Source organism: Arachis ipaensis, chromosome B02 (assembly GCF_000816755.2).
Source record: "Arachis ipaensis cultivar K30076 chromosome B02, Araip1.1, whole genome shotgun sequence".
NCBI lineage: Eukaryota > Viridiplantae > Streptophyta > Magnoliopsida > Fabales > Fabaceae > Arachis > Arachis ipaensis.
The window spans coordinates 77,329,538-77,348,270 of record NC_029786.2 but is presented as its reverse complement, the minus strand read 5'-3'; the positions used below and the strand labels follow the sequence as shown (position 1 = coordinate 77,348,270).

General features: G+C 38.9%; 1 pseudogene; it reads left to right on the top strand.

Moving 5' to 3' along the window:
* On the top strand, nucleotides 12,160-17,956 carry LOC107625478 (annotated as a pseudogene).

Here is an 18,733-nt window from a genome sequence, read left to right as displayed (position 1 = left end):
AATAAAAAATAAATAAATATTAGTAGAAAAATAAATTACAAGAATAGAAAGGAAAACTCGCTGTAAGAAATAGTTCAGTATCATCCAAAAAACAGAAATAGAGTTGAGCGAAACAAGATAGTGAGATATGATTTTGAAACAAAGAAGGAAAAGAAGAGAAAAAAAAATAGTAGTGAGGTAATGCTTGAGTTTAGTTGCACCAAGAGATGAGTGTAGATCATAGTTTATATTTTTTAGTTTCTTATTTAAATACCGGATCGGATGACCTAAACCTTGGCTCTAATCTTGTTGAGTAATTTAAATTTATTTTGGATTTGAACATGTCCAAATATAATTGGGCCAAATTTTATCCAAACCAACTGGCTTGAGCTGAATTGAGCCATAAACACCAACTTTTTTTAATAATAAAGATCATATTTATCATTTTAGACAAATATAGTAATATATACATTTTATTGTAGTACATAACAATTTTGCAACCACATATATTACATGGATAAAAATGGTGATATAGAGTCTAAAAATTTTCGCAAGTGATACCTGTGAAATAGCCTTATTTCGCTCTCATGGAATACAAAATAGGTTGGAGATTTTTTTTTTTTCCTAAGAGAAAGTTTTCGGTAGTGAAATAAAACAAATTTGCATTCTAAGAGCGTAAAATTGTGGAAAAGAGCATTGTATTAATGAACACTGAAAAATAGTTAGAAAGATAGCTATTTTACAGGCAGAGAATGTAAAAACATAATAACATACAACTCTTCAGATGTATATATACCAAAGAAAGAAGGTTTAACAATGCTATTTCTTTTCTCCTTCCACAAAAACACAAGTTTCGAAAATGCAATAATTATATGTAAAGATGATAAGGCACTGTTTGAATGCAATAACTCCATTATTATGCATACTTGGAGGTTACATTTTTTGATAGAGCTTAAAAGTAGGATTCTGGTAACATAGAAATGTTGGAATTAAGCACATTAAGAAAGTTGGATATAGAAATATTTGATATAAACTATTTTGGCTAAAAGATGATGATCACGTGCATGATATGTTCAATTGTCATGGTAAGATTATGACTGATCAAGTGATAGAGTTTTGCATTGAGTTGGTAGACATCAGTGGTAGTTCTTCATCGTCAAGTTCAATTCCAATAAGTTTCTAAGGTAGGACCTAGTTATAGGGGAAGAACCGAAATTGGTGTCGTGGGACTTTGATCCCTTATCTAGTGTTCGAACCCGATGAAGTTGCGTCTTCCGAAGATTCCAAGTCAGACGAGGAGTGGGTCCGAATTGACTCTGATAGTAATAGTAACGGCGAGTTGGAGTTCGTCCTAAAGATGAAACTATGTAGAATTCCTCCATCACGGTATAACTTGCCACCACTAGTACCACTTTCTAATCGCACCCAAGTTTCAAGCTACTATTCGACATTGGACATTGATACTATGCAAGAGGACTCGATGCCCTTTGGTCCAGGAGGCCCTGACAACTACAACATAGAAAGGAGTGTCGAGCTGCGGGTTGGGCATAGATTTTACAACAGAGAGAGTCTGTCCACTTTGCCATCAAGAATTACAACATTCGAAGAAGTGTAAAACATTGGGTGCTCGAATCTGATTTAGCGAAGTATTATTGTTGATGCTCGAATTATATGAAGTTGTTAATAAAACGTTCAGGTTGCATATTGCCATAATCTTGGCTAGAGGGAGATTCGTAAGTATGAAGCATCGCATACATGCTTAGCACATACAATCTCCCAAGATCATTCTTAGGTTGGTAGCAATTTTATTTGCAAGGTTATGTTTCCTAAGATAGAAGGTATCATGATCTTTTTTGTTTGGAAAAGAGTTCCATATTTATTATTATAGGTAAAAAAACCAAAATATTGACATGTTTATCAATTTTGATAATCATTTTATTCTGATAAGGATACTACAAGGTGCCGTATAACAGAGTTATAGGTTTAAGCTTTTGTACCGAAAAGTTTGGATGGCAAAACAAAAAATTATTACTTAGATTTGTGAAAATTAGAAAAAGTCATACAACTAGCTTTTGAGGTTGCTTAATGTGATATAACAATATTTGAACGGTACACGATATCAAGCTGGTACCACATTATAAAGATTTTCTACGACACTTTGATACCATGTAGTTTGATAAGATGTTTTGGAAATTTTCTCCATACATTGAAACATTCAAGTATTGCAAGCCGCTTGTATCTATTAATAATGATACACATTTATATGGGTGATACAGAAGGTTCTACTGATGACAATTGAATAAGGCAATAACTCAAATATTCTTCTCATTGTTTTGCCATTGGTTGAGTCATAGGAAACATAATCCTAGTTGTTCTTTTTAAGGAATTCACAGCAATATATGACTCCATAACAATGTATTTTTGCCATATCTGACAGAGTTGGAGCTATCCATGCTGTAATAGTCGAAGAGGGTAATATGTGGCATCCTCCAAAAAATGTACCATACTTATTGTATCCATTATATGGCTTTCAATTTCATGAGGTAGTTCAAACGTAAAGAAAGAAAGTGAGCCTTATTAATACATCATTTTTCCAACTACAAAGCAATACATGTGGTACATAAATGTATTACGAGATCTCAAACCGGAATATGAAACTTAAGCAAATACATTCTACAACGAAGTCTGGTTGCAACATTATTATGACTCCAATAGAAGGTTTGACCGCATGACAATCAACTTATCTGAGTACATCAATGCGATAAAAAGGAGACACATCCTCTAGTTTTAGCATTATGGCTGTTCATGTATATTCGTTAACAAAATTTATTTTTTTCATCTTGAATCTACATAATCGTAATATATTTTGTTCCTGCCTGGTGCTCGAGCCGAGGTATGCGTCGGAGGCTACTCTGAGGATTCCTGCACGTTTCTCCCCGGAAGGCGTTGCATTCCAGATTTGAGCCTCGTTCGAGCAGTGGGAGGTACCTGCAAAGGGACTCCGAAGTTTAAGTCAGCTTATGCTCAGGAGTAAATTAAGAATAACGAAAGTAAAATAGCAAACTTCCTGAAAGGGCTGAGAGTGATTTGAGTGATGTCTCATTCGAAGTGTGTTTGAGCTATCTGCGTAGCTGTATTTAAGGTGGGAGGATACGTTAATGGCCTCGAGATTCTCGGCCCATATCCGATCTTAGTGACGTGTTCTTACCTCGAAGATGAACGTTAAGAGTCCGACCTATTATTTTATGTTTTGTTTGTTGAACGTGGTCTTCCCGAGGTATAACGGCGGTCCGATTTTGTGGGTACAGATCACAGCCCCCAAGCTTGACTTGCTTAAGTTGGTGGCAAGTTAAGCTTTAGCCTTTGACTGTCGTTATGCCTTTTTTGACTTATGTCTTAGCCCCCAAGCTTAACTTGGTGCCGTTTTAGTGCTGAGTTTGATGCCTTGATATTTGTGAGGAAATGACGTTTTGTTGGGGATCGAAGAGTTTGCATTTATTACTGATTGGATTTTTGAAATGATGTTTTTTGGGAATGGGTGTTAGTGGGTCCGGGTTTCTAGGCAGTTATGTCTTAGTCATTTGAAGGGTTTTAAACGATCGGACGGTTGGGGTTTGCTTAGGATTTTGATCGTGTGATAGTGTAGTTTGTATTGGGGAGGTTTTACTTAGCATTTTTCACTTTATTTCTTCAGAAGAGGATGGCTTCGAGAGGTTAGTACTCTTTTCTTCCTTCCTTCTTGTCTTCTTCTTGTTTGTTTTTTATCTGTCGTTTCTGCTTGAGGATGAAGCCAGAAGATAAAGTTGTTGAGGTTAAGGATGACCTTTACGAGTGGGTTCATGCTGATATTAAGTGTCGGGCATCTCTTTTTCAAAACCCCAAGATGCTTGTGTCACTTAACAGTCGCGGCTGGATTCGTGAAGGCTCCCATTGTTGTATTGAGTTGGTTGCGTGTAATGGGGAAGAGAGGGTGTGCGAAAGGAGGGGGGATTGGGCATATTTTTATGCTTACATTTTTCTCTTTTCTGAGTTGAATGTAAAGCTTCCTTTTACTGAGTTTGAGTGTTTGGTTCTTACTCAGTTGAATTGCGCCGTTTCTCAACTTCATCCGAATGCATGGGCCTTTCTTCGGGGATTTGAGATTTTGATGTTATTTCTAGACTATGCGCCTTCTCTTAACTTGTTCTTTTCTCTCTTCCAGTCGAAAGGGGTGCGTAAAGGTCTCTGGATTAACTTGAGTAGTTATCCGGGGCGCTCCATTTTTGCTCTATTTAAATCCTCTTTCAAAAGTTTTAAAGAAATGTTTGTAAAAATCCGTTCTGCTAAAACTGAATACCCCTTCTACCTTGATGGGGAGTTATGTGAAAAGCTTCCACTCTATTGGTGCCTTGAGCCGATGCAGGCTCTGGATGCCTTGGAGCGGTCAGAGGAGGAGGATTTTGTTCTTGAGTTTCTTATTGAGTGTTTTTCGTCTGCGAAGTTGTTGTCTATCGTTGAGCTTCTTCAGCGTCAAAATGATTCTGCTGGTTTATCCGAGTATATTGGTGGGTTTATATTTTCTTCCGAACTTCGACTGTGAATTTGTTTTGTTTTTAACAAGATTTTTCGTATTTGTCCAGGTGGAAGGGTTCCGAACTTGTCTTCGGATAGGATGCGTACATTCTTGGAGAAGAAACGTGAGGTGAAGGGTGGAACCTCTGCTAGCAAGATTCTGAAAGAAGCTGCTGCTGAGTGTGCACAGTCTAGCGCAGTTCCTCATGGCGAGAAAAGGAAAAGCCCTGAACCTGAGGATTCCCTTGAGGTACTGTCTGGTTTTGACTTCGCTAGTGGTGGTAGGGTTAAGGGAAACTTAAAAAACCAAATGTGCTTTCATGGCTTTACTGCTGGTAGGAGCTCGGATTCTGTCTGGAGTGACCGTTTTCCTTATTTTGCTCTTTCGAAAAAGGTCATACAGAACCCTTCTGACTTCAATCTTTTGAATAACGCTGGGAAAGAGGCGGTTGGCCAATACGTCCAGGTATTGATTTTGTTTATTCTGTTTCTTCATGGTTTTCTCTGGAATTTTAAGTGACCGATTCTTTGTTATGCTTTGTAGGTTGTGGCAACCAGGCTCCTGTGCATTGGTCGGGGTCTGGAGCTCTCTGGTGGTCAGGAGAAAAGGGATGCTGAGAAGATCAAGGATCTTGAGAAATTGTTGGGTGAAAGGGATGGTTTGATTCTAGATCTTACAAAGCGCCTGAAAGAATTGGAGGGTGAGGTAGGGAATTTACAGAATCAAGTCCGTACCCTGCAGCAGCAATCGAAAGACTATGATGTTGAGAAAGGTGGTTTCACAGCTCGGATCGAGGAGCTCGAGGAAAGTGGTATAGAAATATTTGCTGCCGGCTTTGACCGAGCAGTTAATCAGGTTTCTGTGTTTGTTCCCGACTTTGATATCGGTCAATTTGACGTTACAAAGATAGTAGTCGAAGGGAAGTTAGTTGATGATGAGCCTGGGAGAGAAGCCCAGGATGAAAATGTAAACGTTACTGATAAATAGTTATTTTGTTTGCTTTGGTCATTGTAGACTTTGTATAGAGCTTTGTGATGCTCTGTTTGTTTTGTTTCCTAAGACTGTGTAGTCTTTTGACTTTCTATTAGGTATGAACGTTTCTTTTGCTAAATATTTCTTTTCGAGCTATGTCTTGATAAATGTTTATAATTCGACTTTGAAGAGGTCGGCCTCGTTAAAACCTCCCCGAGTAAAAACCCTTATTGTGGGATGAAAACCTCGGTGGTAGAAAAAAGAGTATCTCCCGGCTTCAAAGGTGTACAACTGTTCAAATATGGTACAATCGTAATGAAGTAATATTCCAAGTGTTAGGTAGATCTGCTCCGTCTAAGGTTTGTAATGAGTATGCTCCATGACCGTGTGCCTGTGTTATTCGGAAGGGGCCTTCTCAATTTGCTGCGAGCTTACCTTCTCCTTTTAGCTTTCTTACATCTTCTAGTCGCCTGAGGACGAGGTCGCCTTCTTGTAATGTCCGAGGTCTGACCTTCTTGTTGTATTTGCGCTGGACCATCAATTGGAGAGCTTCTGATCTCGCTCTTGACTCTTCTCTTGTTTCTTCCTGTGTGTCTAGTTCGGATCTTCTTGTTTCTTCGTTCGCATTTTCGTCAAGGTAAGTCGTTCTGATCGACCCTTGAGATATTTCGACCGGGATCATTGTGTCGGATCCAAACATGAGTCTGAAGGGTGTTTCCCTAGTTGAGCTTTGTGGGGTTGTGTTGTAGCCCCATAGGATCTCGGGTATAAGCTCCGCCCACTGTCCTTTGGCAATTGTTACTTTCTTTCTTAAAGCCTGCAAAATGACTTTGTTAGCAGCTTCGGCGAGTCCATTAGACTGTGGGTGCTCAACCGAGGAAAGATGATGTTTTATGTTTAGATTTTGCAAAAAGGATGTTATTTTCTTATCGACGAACTGCCTACCGTTGTCGGTGACGAGGTCTGTGGGCAGCCCGTACCGGCATATAATAAATTTCCAAATGAAATGCTTTACCTTGTCCGATGTTATTTTGGCTAGTGGTTGAGCCTCAATCCATTTTGTAAAATAATCGATTGCCACTAACAGAAATTTCACCTATTTCTTGGAAAGTGGGAACGGGCCGAGTATATCTAGCCCCCACCTATGGAACGGCCATCCGATGTCTGTGGTGTGTAAGGTCTCGGCGGGGTTATGAATGATAGGCGAGCACCTTTGGCAACTATCGCACCTCTGGACCTTTTTCAAGACAATCTTTTTTCAGTGTTGGCCAGTAGTACCCTGTCCTTAGTATTTTTGTTGCGAGGTTTCGTCCACCGATGTGTGTACCACAGATTCCTTGGTGGGCTTCTTCTATTGCCAGTATGGCCTCTGTATCTCCTAGGCATTTCAGTAGAGGTCAGAAGAAACCTCTTCTGTAAAGTTCGTCGCTAATGGTTGTGTAAAAGCTAGCTCGTCTTTGGAAGAGTTTTGGGTTCCCTTCCTTTTTTGGTATCTTTCCGTGTTTGATGTACTCTAGATAGGGCGTTCTCCAGTCCTGTTCCTGTGACATACTCATGATAACATTGTTGTGTATGCTAGGTTGTTCTAATGTTATATGTGACAATTTTGGTGGTGTTCCTAACTCCCTAGATGTAGCTAGTTTGGATAATATATTTGCTCTGTTATTGTCATTTCTGTTTACATGTATTATTTCAAAGTGGTTGAAGTGTCGTACTAAGTGTTTTACTTGTGCATGATATTGCTCTAGAGAAGGATCGCGTACCTGGAATACATCGTTTACCTGTTGGACAACTAGGAGGGAATCGCAATAGACCTTTATGTGCTGGATTCCGCAGTCCCTTGCTAAGCGCATCCCTGCTAGGAGTGCCTCGTATTCGGATTGATTGTTGCTAACCGGGAATGCGTACTTTATAGACTGCTCGGTTGAGACTCCTTTTTTGTCTTTCAGGACTAAGCCAGCCCCTCCACCGTCCTCATTGGAGGCGCCGTCCACGAATAGTTCCCATTCTGGGGGTATGTCTTCACTTGTTAGCTCTGCCATGAAATCGGCCAGCACTTGGGATTTCAGCGCGCTCCGGGCCTGATACTCTATGTCGTACTCTGATAGTTCTATAGACCATTTGGTTAGCCTCCTAGCTAGGTCGGGCTTTGTCAGTACCTGCCTGAGTGGTTGGTTTGTTCGAACTATGATTTTGTGGCTTTGAAAATAATGCCTTAGTCGCCTCGCCGTGGTTACCAAGGCGTATGCTAGTTTCTCGATGGTCGGATATCGTTTTTCAGCGTGTTGCAGAATCTTGCTGACAAAGTATACAGGGTGTTGTTGCCGACCTGTCTCTGTTACAAGCACAGACGAAATTGATTTAGTAGATACTGAAAGATATAAGTGTAAAGGATTACCAGACTTTGGCTTTGCCAATATTGGAAGTGCTGAGAGTATTTGCTTGAACTCGTTGAATGCTTTTTCGCATTCTCCTGTCCATTCAAACTTCTTCGATTTCCTCAATGTATTGAAAAAATGGTCCAATCTTGCTGCCATTGTTGGTAGGAATCTTGAAAGTACGGCTAACCTCCCTGTAAGTTGTTGTACCTCCTTGACCGTTGATGGCGACTTCATATCTAGGATTGCCTTACATTTATCGGGGTTTGCTTCTATACCCCTGTGTGTTAACATGAAACCTAAAAATTTTTCTCATTGGACTCCGAATGCGCATTTTTCCGGGTTGAGTCGCATATTGTACTTCCTTAGTTGGTCGAACACTTCCTTTAGGTCGGCTAGGTGTTCTTCCTCTGTGTTTGACTTGACCACCATGTCATCCACGTACACCTTCATGTTTTTCCCTTTCTGTTTCTGAAATACTTTGTCCATTAAGCGTTGATAGGTTGCGCCTGCGTTCTTGAGGCCGAATGGCATTACTTTGTAGCAAAAGTTGCCCTGGTCGGTTATGAATGCTATTTTTTCTTCGTCGTTTGGATCCATGAGTATCTGGTTGTAACCTGAATATGCGTCCATGAAGGTTAATACTTGATATCCGGAAGTGTTGTCTACTAGCTTGTTAATGCATGGCAGGGGATACGAGTCCTTTGGGCATGCTTGGTTCAAGTCGGTGAAGTCCACGCACATTCTCCACTTCCCCGAATTTTTCTTAATCATGAAAATGTTCGCCAGCCACGAGGTGAATTGTATTTCTTTTATAAAACCCGCACTGAGTAGTTTTTGTGTTTCCTTTGTTGCTGCCTCGGTTTTTTCTTGTCCGAGCTGCCTTTTCTTCTGTCTGACTGGCCGAGCATCGGGGTTCAACGCCAGCCTGTGGCACATGACCTCGGGGTGTATCCCTGGCATGTCGGCCGGGGTCCATGCGAACAAATAAGTGTTTGCTCGGAGTAGGTCTGTTACTTGTTGGGTATACCCTGCAGGTAAAGAGGATCCGATGTTAGTGTACTTGTCTTCTTCGTATGTTAATGTTACCTTATTTAGGTCATCTGTCGGCATGGGCCGTTGTTCGTGATTGGTCCGTCTATCCAGCTCAGAGAGATCCGGCATGTCGCTGGCGTTGTAAACCGAGTTTATTCTCCTTGGCTGTGCCTGTTGTACTTTGAGGCCTGCATTGTAGCACTGTCTTGCTTCTTTTCGGTCCGAATGAACTGTTGCTATGACTTCTGTTTCTGAACAATACTTAACACACAAGTGAATAGTGGAGACTGTGGCTCCGAAAGCATTTAAAGATGGTCATCCTAGGATGATATTATAAGGACTAAAGCAATTGACAATTAAATATTGAATGTCTAAAGTTTTCGAATGAGGAGGCTCCCCTAAGGTCGTCCTCACCCATATGTAACATGTTACGGGGATTCTTTCCCCGGAGAATCCGACCAGATCGCCGGAGGATGGTTGTAACGCCTTTTCGTTTAGCTGCATCTTTTTGAAGGTTGATAGGAACATAACGTCGGCGCTACTTCCTTGGTCTAGCAAGACTTTCCGAATTAGTAGGTCTCCGGTTGTCACGGAGATGACGACAGGGTCATCAAGGTTAGGTGTCTTGGCGTTAAAGTCCTTGCTCGTGAACGTTATGTCTGAGATTTTCGGCGCAGGCGCGTCAGTGAGTGTTTCGTCCTGAACTGACAACATAGTTTGGTAGCTTCTTTTCCTGGCCGAGCTTGTTTCCCCGCCGCATGCAAAACCTCCTGAAATGTAATTTATGACTTTCCTTGGTGGTTGACTGTTCTGCCATTGAGGCTTTTCACTGTTTGCTTTCGGATTCTGCTCTGCCTCATTTGGAGTCGGTGTATCTTTTCGAGTTTGTCTGCCGATGTATTTGTCGAGCATTCCTTGCCTTGCCAGTCTTTCCAATGTGTCCTTGGCTACTACGCATTCGTCGGTGGTATGGCCAAATTTTTGGTGAAAAGCGCAGTGTTTTGTTTTGTCAACATACCTTTGATCTTGGTATGTTCCTGCCCTGCTTAGCGGCTTTATTAGTTTGTTGTGGAGGATTTCCTTGATTATATCTTCTCTCTTCGTGTTGAACTTTGTGTATGAGTCATACTTCGGTGCGAGTCTAAAGGATTTCTTGGCATCTCTATTTTGGGATCTGTAAGGTCTATCCTCTTCTCTTCTAGCTGGAGGTCTTTCGTTCCTCCGAGTTTTGCGTAGCTCCTCTATCTCGATTTGTCCGGTTGCTTTTTCCCGAAATTCTTCCAATGTCTTTGGTTTGGCCATGGCGATGGCCTCCTGGAATTTTTCGGGTCCGAGGCCGCTCTTGATGGCGTGTAACTGCACTTCCGGGTTAAGGTCGGGTATCTCCATTGCCGCTGTTGTAAAGCGCGTCATGTAGTCCTTTAAGCTCTCATGCTGTCCTTGTTTAATGGTGCTGAGGTAATCCGAGTCTCTCACATATATCTTGGACGCTGCGAAGTGATTGATGAACATTTTAGCGAACTCATCGAAGCTGTTTAGGGACCCTGCAGGTAAGTTAGAGAACCATAGTAAAGCGGCCCCATCCAGAAAAGTCGGGAAAGATCGGCATAGGATGGGGTCGGAGTCGCTGCATAGGCTCGAACTTTGTAACGTGAACTTTGGGGTCCCCGATCCCTTTGTATGGTGTTAACGTCATCGGAAGCGTGAAATTCTGCGGCATTTTGAAACTCATTATCTCCTCAGAGAATGGGTTGGTTCGTCGTCGCCCGCCTTTCGGGATCGTTTCTCCTGTCTTCGCATTGGATTCCGACTGGTGTTCTTTGTGTTGATCGGCATGTGTTTTCTTGCTGTCAACCTTTCTGTCTCCGTTGTTTTGTTATGCTGCTAGGAGCTCGGCCAACCGTTGATTCTCTGCCTGAAGGGCGGAGTTGGCAGCCAGGAGATCGGCATTGGTTTGAGTTTGTTGGGTCTCGGAGTGATCGGTCATGTTTCCAATTTCCTGCAGAGAGAAGAGTGTACGGTACGAGCACAAAATAAATAAAGATTAGAAATTTAGTGGGGGTGTGAGAGTGAACTTCTGGCCCCACGGTGGGCGCCACTATTCCTGCCTGGTGCTCGAGCCGAGGTATGCGTCGGAGGCTACTCTGAGGATTCCTGCACGTTTCTCCCCGGAAGGCGTTGCGTTCCAGATTTGAGCCTCGTCCGAGCAGTGGGAGATACCTGCAAAGGGACTCCAAAGCTTAAGTCAGCTTATGCTCAGGAGTAAATTAAGAATAACGAAAGTAAAATAGCAAACTTCCTGAAAGGGCAAAGAGTGATTTGAGTGATGTCTCATTCGAAGTGTGTTTGAGCTATCTGCGTAGCTGTATTTAAGGTGGGAGAATATGTTAGTGGCCTCGAGATTCTCGGCCCCATATCCGATTTTAGTGACGTGTTCTTACCTCGAAGATGAACGTTAAGAGTCCGACCTATTATTTTGCGTTTTGTTTGTTGAATGTGGTCTTTCCGAGGTATAACGGCGTTCCGATTTTGTGGGTACGGATCATATTCTATTCTGGTATGTTTGTTCAAATTGAAAAGCATGATATTTTTTATTTATTAAAAAATTTTACATAAATACCTTATTTTTGCATATGAATAATTAGTTTTAATGAAAAATTTATTTATTTTTACGAACAAAACAAAAAATTTAGAGAAAATGACAACTCGATCTTTAACTTTTTGGTTGGCAGATATTTAAGTCTCTAAAAATTTAAAAATACATTTAAATTATTGACCTCTTCAAAATCTAGACACATCGATTTCTCTGGGTCTAATTTATTCCATTTTAAAATTTTTTTCACATGTACATCCGTGTCAACCGGGTCAATACAACGGAAGTTACGTTTAATTTTTTTATTAGGTCTGACAGACTCAAGTGAATATGAGAGATCGATATGTCTAAATTTTAAAAATATCAAAAACTTAAATATATTTTCAAATCCTTGAGGACTTAAATGTCCGCGAATCAAAAGGTTAACGACCTATTTATCCTTTTCTCAAAAATTTATTTCAATTAGAGTATGAATACATAGATAATTCATATAGTAACCGAAAATTTTAACACGTAGACAGTCAAGACAATTTTTTTTTTACTTATTTAGCGTTGATTTTAAATAGGTAATCGCTATGGTGTTTAAAGAATAATTCTTAATTTACTAAATGACATATTATTTTTCTGTTAAGAAATAGGTATAAATGGGCACTAGACGAGAGACAGATAGCAACGTTGCTTTCAGAGTTCTTCAAATGGCGGAGAGGAACCAATCTCACAAAGAGAATCACAGACCAGAAACACACAGAAGACAGTTCAATTAGAGTGAGAAAGAAAGAGAGACATACCCAGAACCACATTGACCGCCATTAAAAGCGCTTTCCCCTTTTTTTAAGTCTTAGCATCACTTACAAGTTACAAATAATCATTTACTCCCAAACACGCCATAGTCCCTCATGCTTCCCTTTTAGCACTACAAGGCTTCAAAAAAAATCTCAAAACCCAACCAACAACGCTAGGTTCACGAGTTTCCCACTATTATCAACAATAGACCCGGTTCGGGCTTTTTCAGTTCGTTACGGTTCAGTTCGGTTTGTTTCTCTTTCTCAGTTCATGGAGCACGCCGCACTAGACTCCATCCAATTCAACGAGCAAATCCAGGGGCTAATGGCTCCGGCGCCGGAATCCACGAACTCCTTCACGGCGCTCCTCGAGCTACCTCCGCCACAGGCCGTCAAGCTACTCCACTCGCCGGATAAGGCTCCCACCGGTTCCGAAAAACCGCCCTGCCACGCCAGCATCCTGAAACCCTACCCCTCAATCATGAGCATCATCGACGGAACCCGCAAGCTCACGTTCCCTTCCAACACCGCCCTAATCGAGCGCGCTGCGAAGTTCTCCGTGTTCGCCGAAGAGGGACCGCCGGCTCCACCGGTGGCGGAGGTAAAAAACGAGCCGCCGGAGACCGATTCCAACCCAAGCTCGACTCAGTGCGATCCTGCGGTTGAGAACAAGGGCGCGAAGAGGAAGGAGCGAGAGAAGAAGGTAGTTCCAAAAACGCTCTAATCGATAAAACCATTCCGAGAAATTAGGGTTTCTGATTTTTTGAGCTAATTTAGGGGGCGAATTCGGTGGTTATGTGATAAAAACGCAGGTTAAGGCGAGGTCAAAGAAGAGCAAGAGTGTCGCTGCCGCCGAAAGTTCCGGCGACGGCGAGAAGCTTCCGTACGTCCACGTTCGCGTTCGTCGAGGTCAAGCCACTCACTGATAGCCATAGCCTAGCAGAGAGGGTAAACGTAATCTGTTTCTTTAATTTTAGTCATTAAATTAAATTTTAGCTTAGCAAAAAGGTTTAGTAACGATAGTTTTTTATTTTAAAAAATTAAAAAAATTAAATTTACTTTATTTTCTAAGTTTCTTTATTATTCTATTCTATGTTCTTTTGTTTCAGGCAAGGAGAGAGAAGATAAATGCACGGATGAAACTTTTGCAAGAGCTGGTCCCCGGTTGCAACAAGGTCGGTCCATTCCCCTTTTACTCTTTAACCACTCTACTTGTTGCAATTAATAAATACTAGTAGTATTAATTAATAATTAATTTAATTTTTTTTTTGGGTTTTCTTTTTTATGATTATGTTATGATTTTCTGTCTAATTTGTCTCCGAAAAAGTGCAATTGTCTCTGGTTACGGGGTTTAAGAAAGGAAAGCACGAATCGGATTTTGTCGTTGTCAACTTTTAGCTTCAAGAAAAAGAAAGTGTATGCTTTTACCTCAAAAATAAATAAATAAATAAAAATAAAAAATGAAGCTACGCCGGCAAGTTCCACCAAGTCAGATATACGGGTGTCTTTTCTGAAAGTGGTCGTCTTCTTCTTTTCCAACTACGTCGTCGTCTTAACTTCTTGAGCGCTTCTTCTTTACCGATATCATCATCGTTGGTGCCATCTTCTTTTTCTCTTATTCTTCTCTAATTTCTTATTCTTCTTCTTTTATTTAATTTCTTTTTTTTATTCTCTTTTGTTATTATCATAGCTATATTCTTTTCTTATATATCACAAAAATTTTTAAAAAATTATATGTCTAAAACATTGATATCTAATAAATTTTTGTGATTTCTAATAAAAGTTTCTATATTAAAAAAACAAAAAAAAAATGACGCATGTGTATGTTTTTTTGGTTGAACTTAGTTAGGAAAAGACTTGTACGGGGCAACGAAGAAAAAAAACGCTCATTACTACTATTTACTAATGCGTATTTTAACCCTTCTTTATCGTATGTGTGGCATTGCCTTTTCTTTATTATTGGATTTAATTACAAGTTTACAACTTACAACTTAGAGTTTCTGAAGGTTAAATTTGTCATTCCAACTTGATCTTTCTGTTTTAGGCTTTAGCCTTTTAGCATATTTGGGAATGAAGAAATAAAGTCATTCTTACCCAAGCTATTTTAATAATTAATTTTACCATACAGAAGCAAATTTTACTATATAGTCCAAATAATACATAGGATGTATAAATTGTTTATGTAAATTTTTTAACATAAACGTTTAAAATTGTTTGACTCAACCACCTATTATTTCAAGAGTCACACAAACATAGTTGATTATGTAAATAAATAATCATCAAGGTTTTAATTTTTAAAATTTCCAAGCATACCTGTATGATATATCCAGTTAATGTTGCATGGATTTGGAGGTAAGTAATAGCAAAGATTTCTCCATCGTCCATTTGGTTTCGTCCCAGTAATTTATTTCTTACTTTGGATTTTAGACGTTAATTGTGAAAGAACCTGTTCTTAACCTAGACAAAGTTTCACATCAAGACAAGGATGTTACCCTAAAATTGAAGTATTGTGATTTTTATTTTTCTACAAATTAAATTTCTTTTTTAGGAAAGGACAAAAGATATACGCTACATGAGGTGTAACAGGACAGTTGGGGTAATCCTCATTGGTTTCTTTCCTCAACCTTCTGGCTTATAGAAGAGACAGGAGGGTCGCGGTGTGGGGGCGAGAGGAAAGGTTTCTAGCTGGATTTCTGGCTTCAAGTGAGAGACACATAGTTGGGTGTGTTGAAAGTTTGGGACTCTAAGGGTGTGTTTGGAAATACTTAACTTAAACTTATTTCAATCATTTTTATTTGTATAATCGATTTTTAAAATAATTGATTATGTGATAATCAATTTATGTTTGGATTATAATCTTTTTAAAATATTTCTTTCTCTTAGAAGCTGTTTTTTAGCTTAAAATTATTAGTTTTGATTATAATATGTTTAAAAAATTTTACCCAAACATGATTATTTTCTTGCAAAAGACTTTTTTTTTTTGTGAAAATAAGTTTTATGTTGATGGTTTCCAAACACACCCTATGATATGTATCCATGGGTCCCCTAAAGGGAAGTTTAAATGTTAATCCAGCTTGTGATGGTGATGGTTCCATCATCTCACCGGGTTTGGTATCCATCAATCATTTAGGTGATTAAGAAAATGGGATGAGGAAAGAATGCATGCCTTTGGTAGTGCATCTACCCAACGGAGGGACCTAACTTGCTTTTAACATTGTACTTGATCAAAATCAGTTCCACCTAAAATCAATAGATACCTCTATCTACAAAATTTAAGTTTGTACTATGGGTTGTTGTGATAATGATATTTTCAAGTAGGGCCTTGAGTTATCCTATCTTGCAAGTCTGTATTGAGACACTGGATAATTTATCAGATGGCAACATTGATGTATTAGGGTCGCAAAATGTAATTTTTAACATTAGAATCATGGTTAATTCCTCCCCAAGATTTTGCACTCTTAGTGATTTTCGCCCATCATTACACGTGTCTCTTCTTTTCATTTGTTTCTGTATCTTTAGACGTTATAATCAGGATTAAGTTTGAATGTAGCTTATCTGAATCATGATGCAGAAAACAGATCATTGCGCTTTGCAGCAATGAGAAAAACTAGTCTGTATTAACCAAAATATATAAATCTAGTTGCTGAATGTTTTTCACCATTTGAAAAGAATCTAATTGGGACACTTAAATACAATTATCCCTTAGTGTTACTAATTCATGTGCTACTTTTTATCACGTTTGCATAAAGACTATAATGTTTTTTTCTCTCTTTGATCCATTAAGTTGAAATTAGCTGAGATGACAAAGTTTGCTTAACAGATATCAGGCACAGCATTGGTTCTGGATGAAATCATCAACCATGTCCAATCTCTACAGCGACAAGTGGAGGTCAGATTCTGATATCTCTGACATTCTAATTGTAGGAAATTGTTTTGGCACAAAATGAGAATTGAGAAGTGGCTGTTAGCAATCTGGTTCTTAGTCTAACTGGATAATGCAACAATCTTTGTCAATGTTTGATCTACCAAGTGAACTGTAAACGTAAACGTATATAAAATTATTGCGAAGAACTGTGGATCCTTTCTATTGGAACACTCTGCAGTTTTATTTGAGTTATACCGATCAAACTTTTTCTCATTCTGATTTACTTATGATCTCGTTTCAGTTTTTATCAATGAAACTAGCAGCAGTTAACCCAAGAATTCATTTCAACCTTGACAGCATAATGCCTAATGAAGTAAGTATTTATGAATTGATTTTATTTTCCCCATTGTCTATTCTGCTGAAAAAGAATTTAAATATATTTCTTTGGGCTCCAGATGGGAGATTCCATCTATTATTTCTCAGTAAAACACAAATGCTTGCACTCAATTATCTAGATCCATCATAGTTGCTAATTGAAATTTCTCTGGGAAATTTTACCAAAAGACCATTGCATTTGCTCCTCCATTCCATAAATTGATGGTAACTATCATTGAAAATAATGCTTGATAGTGTTCAGTTGGAGTTGGCATAGGTTTTGTCGTTTTTAGATGAAGCAACCGGTCCACTTCAGCCAATTCGGATTTTATTTACTTTCCAACTGCTGATAAAATTTTGTTTGCCAACTTAAAGGGGGCATCTCTAATGGACAGTAGCATTCCTAACATGGCTTCACCCCTCATGTGGCCGGAAATCCCAAACAATGGAAATAGAGAACAATATCAGCAACCATGGCAATTTGATGCATTCCAGCAACCAGTTTGGGGAAGGGAAGAAGAAAACCCCAATTTCATGACTCCAGAAAACTCAATGTTGAGTTATGATTCATCAGCTAATTCAGGTAGATATGGGTTAAGCTTCTATTTCACCGGCATCTTCTGAAACAGCACATTAAATTTTTATCCAATTTAAACTCATCGGTTTTCCTACCAAAAAACTACATTGGTTTCCTTAATAGGGATTGCAGCTGTGTTTGCATTACTGAAGATCACAAACAAATCTGGGAGGGGATGCTAATGAATAAGATAGCACATTCAAGCAGTTATCAAACAAACTAGAAAACTCTTAAATTTGTTCAAATTAATACATTTGCATCGCGTAGACAAGTACAGGGCTGTTATTAAATGTGTCATGAGAGCATGGGAATTCTAAATCTGATTTTCTTATTTTTATTTTTTGTTAAATTACCTTTGAATTTAACAACTAGATTGTGATACAGTACCTCTGCAATCAAATCAGTTGAAGATGGAGCTGTGAAGGGAGTACAGAAGTGGTGTGACTAGTAGCAAATAGCCTAGTATTGTATATATCAATATAGTATTAGCAGTTAGCAGTGATTTGAGGAGCCTCATCATTTGCAGAGTTTCCTTGTCTTCTATTTTGTCAGTCAGTTGGAAACTTGGAATTTCTTCAGCCAGCAAGGAAGAAGAATTGGTATGCTATTTTTATATAAAATATTGGTGTTACTACTTACTATGTATACCTACAGTGGGCATTCAATCAATGAGGTGATTGAGTCTGAGTGATTCAAATTGTAAGATCATTTCCTTGAACGCCACTGTAACTTAACTATCATTGAAGTTTGTTGCTTTGTCCATTAAGTGTTCCGAAGAGGGTTTGTTCTTTTGTGAAGATTTTTTCATGAACAAGTTACTCCAATTCTATTGTGATCCGTTGTTCCCAGCAATGGTGTAGCACCAGGTTGCTAGGTTTTATTTTGATTCTGCACCGATTTGCAGTGTCATATGGAAGACTATTTGATATTTAATTTTGAAACTATTGATGATTCTTTCAAAATGCGATGGATCATTCAGAAACACAGCACTTAGGCAATTATCTAAAATTATCAAATGCCCCATTAAAAAGCTGTATCAAAATAGAGAAGGAAAAGTTGAAAAAATGCAGCGGGAAAGACCGTCGCAAATCTGAGATGTACCAGAAATCTAAAGGTTATATTTTCTGTTTCTCTTGTTTTTATTCCGTAAATAGGAAAAACTTCAAAAACTAATCCATAACTATAAATTGTTTTTTCATGAAGTTGATTTTATCTATTTATAATATATTAATAGAGAATTCAAGGTAGTCCTACAATCATTTTTAGACTTTTGATTTCATTCTATGTTATTATATAAGATTTTTTTTTCGAAGTAGAATAATCTTTTATTTTTATATGATACCATAAAATTTTTATTGTATTTTTCATAATAACCTATGTTTGCATAATGTCATATGATTTCTTTTTGGGTTAAGTATTGTTTTCGTCCCTAATGTCTTGGGTCAAAATCAAAATCGTCCACAACCTTTTTTCGTTATTAAAATCATTCTCAACATTCAAAAACGCTTTAAAATCATCCTTTCCCGAATTCTTGGACCAAAATACCCTCATCATCATCATTCTCCTCTTCACCTTCCTCACCCTACCACCTCCACTGCCACCAACATTACCACCACAACTACTAC